We start from the raw sequence: 4,864 nt of genomic DNA, 5'->3' as shown, positions 1-4,864 counted from the left end.
CGGTCCCATCAATGGGGGAAGGCCTTTCCTCTTGAGCCAGTCGGGGCCTTCTAGGAAGGAACCTGGTATCGCTTCGATTCTTGTCCCCTTTTCGCTCTTGAAGCCGATGGTCCAATTGTACTGTTAAGTCGATTAACTCTTCACATGTGGCCGGCATTTGCACCACCTGGGCTAGGACATCCTTAATTTCGCTTCTCAACCCCTGGTAGAACAATGATGTTCTCTTTTCCATTGGCCAGTCCGTTTCTACCAGGAGTCTGTAAAAGAGTTAATGTAGGTAAGCAGGTCCTGTGACCCTTGTTTCAGAGTAAGGAGTTCCTTATCCAGCGACATTTGATGCACCTTGCGATCGAACAGCCGGCGCATCTCCACACAAAAGGCTGGGAAGTTATACAGAACAGGGTCGTCCCGTTCGATCAGAGGGAAGGACCAGCTAGCAGCATTACCTCCTAAATATTACATCACAAAGGCCGTTTTGGCTTGGTCGTTCGGGAAGACAGTCGGTTTGCACAAGAAATGGAGCCTACATTGGCCCATAAAGATGCCATACTTCTTTGGCTATGGGTGTTTGGGATTTCACGGGAGGAGGCAGGGTCCAGTCTTTAATATAGGAGCCCCCCTTGGTCCCTGCCGGGCTTTGATGGGACAGGCAGGCTACCTCTCTTCTCATGGTGCCCATCTCATTCTTAAGCTCCAGATTCTCCACCCTGAAGGCATCCACCTCCGCTTTAAGTGCATTCAAGGTATCCAACATAGTGGCAAGGACTGTAGCGGTATCCATCACTCAGGCTGTACTTATCCGTGGGCTTGTCAATCTGTCAGAGTGTAGACAGGTTGCTCACTAACCTTGGAAGCCGGATACAGCAGGAGCGATCCTTGACGCTAATTACCCTCTTCCCAAGGACGGTACTACTTAAGAGGATTTTAGTACCCCTCCACAAGCAACACCACCCCTGGGAAAAACAAGGGAAGAAATAAAACAGGGAGGGGGGAAAGGAAGAGGTGACTGCACGACACCTTCACTCAGGGCGCCTACTCCTGTAGAGAGCGAAAGAACAAGCTGAGCTATAGGGACCCTTTAACAATACATCGAGGGAAAAGACATGCACATATGGTGATATCCCCAGCACACTCACTCTAAGGCTGCCTCTGTATCTCTAATTGCAGCCTCAATCAATAATGTAGTACCGGCAGGCAAGTACTCACGAACCCTCCTTCGCAGGAACCTCTCGGGAGTAGGAGGTGTTGCTTGCCCTTCACCAGCAGAGGTGAGCACGTTGTGGAAGCGGAGTCGCTCTCCGAGCCTTTCAAGCGGCTCCAAGCACCGGTACTGGACAACACAAGGAACTTGCAGTCTCCTTCTTCCTCCGGGCGCTCTCCGAGCCTTTCAGTCGGCTCCAAGCGGGAAGAAGGGTGTTCGGGGAGATGAGGAGCGTTGCTCCAGGAGTTAGGGCGGGGGCGCTGGCAGTGTCTCCTGGCGCAGCCTTGTCCAGGTGAAATGCACATGGGTTCAGTGGTCCTAGCCGAAGAGCCTACGAGCGCGAGTTCCATCGTTGCGGGATAGAGCGTCAATGAGCCAGGAAGCGGCTCTCGAGGCAGGGAGTTCCCGGGTGCAGATCGCGCGAGGTCCGTTACCTCGCCGAACGCCAGACAGGACTTGATTGACAAGCCCCTGGCCTTCCGTGAACAAGGCTTTTGTAACCGCCTCAGGAAGTGCCTCTGTGCGTTCGCTAGGTGTTATGGGTATTGTAGTGTCATACCCACCACCTCCCGAGCGATGCTTGGAGCGGCAGAGTCGCGGTGAGCGCTGGAGTTAGTGTCGATGCCTGACAGTCAAAACGCTCCAGCATGTAGCAAATGATACTCAACAACAGATGTGACATGTTCAAGGGTAGGAACTTATCATCATTTACAACAGTCTACACTTGCATTGGCTAGCACCACATCTGGCCCCCTTGCACAATCATGTCAAGGTGCGTAGATGTTTGGGATGCTGGGTGATCGGCTCTATTACATTGCAATGAAATCATCAAAATCATGGACTATTTGCTTGTAGGTGGCTAGGATTTTATGAATCACATGAGGAGTTGCAATATCAAGTCAGAAGGGGCAATTTTGTCCCCCATCAGCACATGATGGGGGACACCAAACATTTTCAACATTTGTGAATGTGGGGGAAAATGTTGAAAATGTTTGGTGTGGACTGGACTGTCCATCAGTGGAAACACATTTGGCAGGAATGCATGGGGCGTGAGGGAGACCTCCTGGATCACCTGGGACTCATTTTTGGCAGGCAAGATGATAAGTACATGATCAACTTTGTTTCACATTGAGGATGTGCTCCCACCTCACCTTCCATATTTTAACATTGTCTCACCTGGAGGATAAATCCCCCAGCCTCAACCATCTTTGGCAAGGAACACTTTACAAGCCATAGGCCAAAACATTCTTTACCTTTATTGTTGGCAGCAAAATGTTACGGATAAGTTTCAACACAAGTGAAGACAATCACTCTCTCAACTAGAATAGGGAAAGTGTCCCTTACTCGCGAGGTCTCATCTTCAACAATTTGCTTCAAACAACGAGTACTTGTTTGACACTCCTTGCTGGGCTGGAAAAGAATCTCCAGCAAGAAAGTGGAGTGGTTGAATTCGGCAGCACAAGTACTGCAATATCCTACATTTTCATGTTAAATTTGTTCTTTTATTCTTGGTCTGGATTTGGAGCTCCTCGATCTTGATTGTCTCCCTTCTTCTTTTGCCCAGAGACAATGTCATCAATACGAAGCAATAAAATTGCAGTTTCAACTGCAGTTTTGTAGATCTGTAGTTTCACTGCTAGGGGCTCCCAAATTCCTAGTTCTTTCATGTCAGTCAGTGTTCCGGTCTCACCATTAACACCCCACGATTGACTTCCCTCTTGTGTATGCTTTGCTCTTAGTGAGGTTAGCACACGGATGGTGCTTGCACCACAGTTCTGAATGAGTGTCCTTGGAATTACTTCCAGTCCCTGCGACACAGCACGGTATGGCCACTGCTCCACTCCAGTCATGACTTTAGATTTTTCTGTCAAAATATGGGCCACGGCCATCTCTGTAGCACCTCCTCCCGGTAAAAGGTTAGGGTCAATCAGTACATTACGACACACTTGCATAGCATCCTGAAGATTGCGTTCAACCTCAGCAAGTATTTCTTTGCTTGCACCTCGAAGAAGAATAGTGCAAGCTTTGGGGTCTTTGTAGTCTGTGATGTAGGTGAAATATTCATCACCAATCTTTTTAACCTCAAACAACCCTGCTCCAGTGCCAACATCTTCATCACGCAACTCATCGGTACGACTGGCAATACGAGCTCCACATGCCCGTGCAATTCTGTTGTTATCAGTTTTCCTGACTCTGCGAATAGCAGTTATGTTGGCTTTTACCAAATAATGTTGGGCCAAATCTGAGATTCCTTTTTCTGTGAAGATGACATCTGGTTTTAGACGGATGATATCCTCGCAAATCTGCTGAATATATTCTTCTTCCATTTGTAGAATACGAGCAAAGTCTTCCTCTTTAGTAATTTCAATCTCCGTCTGGCTCTCTCCTTTCTTGTTCTCCAAAGAGCAATCCAACAAGACAATGCGAGGGTTCTTAATGTGCCTGCGCATTTTAGGGTGTGTGATATATTTGTTCACCATAACACCACGCAGCACGCACGATTCTTCAACGATACCTCCAGGAATCTTTTCAACTTTTGCATACTTCTTTATATCAATCTCTTTCCTGACATTTTCTTCAAACTCCACCGTTTTCACAGCATCAAGGGCAATGTTGCATGCCAGGCCGGCCCAAAGGTTAATCACTTTGGTGTTGATCGCACTGTTTATTATCTTCAGCATCATTTCACGGTTGTTCACATCTACCGGGGTGCTGATTTCTTTAAGAACAGTGACCATGTCATCCAACGCTTTCCGATATGCACTGATAATGACAGTTGGGTGCATTTGTTGTTCTAAAAATTGCTCAGAAACCGCTAAAAGTTCTCCAGCAAGAATAATGACTGATGTGGTTCCATCTCCAACCTCTTCATCTTGTGTACGACTGATTTCAATCATGGACTTTGCAGCCGGGTGTTGGACTTGAATCTCTCTCAGAATAGCATTCCCATCATTGGTCATAACAATGCCACCCATTGGATCCAGAAGCATCTTCATCATAGCCCTTGGTCCTAGACATGTTCGTATGACGTCAGCAATAGTCTTTGCAGCATTGATGTTGCCAGTCTGTACCTTCCTGCCAGACTCTCGTTTCATGTTCTGGCTGAGCACGACAACTGGCCGACCACCCATCATCTTGGCGGCTTGAGAGGACCAAACCCCGAGGAGAACCTTCTGAAGACGGTGAGATGGAAAGAAAGGAACGCTGTTTCACTGAGACACTCTACAGCGCCGTCAGCGGTGGGACTAAAGAACGCCAGATGGGACAATCCAATCGCTTGCGAGGACTCATCTACAAGCCATAGGAAGCCCCCTAATGCCTCCTCAGACATCCTGCCCTCCCTATCCTGACCCAACATCTCAAAAGACATAGATGGCCCCAGAAAAACAAAGAAATTACCCACAAATTACCCCTAAGAACTGTGCAAATTACAAAGAGACCCTAAGATGTACACCCGACAAAACGATCAGACAGATGCAAAAAACACGTATGGACTGAGACACAGGGCTCAACAAGGCCAGTATGGACAGTACACTACACTCAGAAATCTCTCCAAAACACCAACACCAGCAGACACCTTCCAACACCTCCACAACTCATAACAGACACTAACAGTGTGGTTGAAAGAGAAATTGAAAGTGTACAGTACTCCTCCATGGAACA

The 4,864-nt window shown here is 47.8% G+C and overlaps 1 pseudogene; it reads right to left on the bottom strand.

The window, feature by feature from the left end:
* Positions 1 to 2,434: 2,434 nt before the first annotated feature.
* Positions 2,435 to 4,443, bottom strand: LOC146853747 (T-complex protein 1 subunit gamma pseudogene; annotated as a pseudogene).
* Positions 4,444 to 4,864: the final 421 nt, after the last annotated feature.

This window comes from Triturus cristatus, chromosome 4_1 (assembly GCF_964204655.1).
Source record: "Triturus cristatus chromosome 4_1, aTriCri1.1, whole genome shotgun sequence".
NCBI classification, from domain to species: Eukaryota; Metazoa; Chordata; class Amphibia; order Caudata; family Salamandridae; genus Triturus; species Triturus cristatus.
This window is presented reverse-complemented; position numbering and strand designations above follow the sequence as displayed.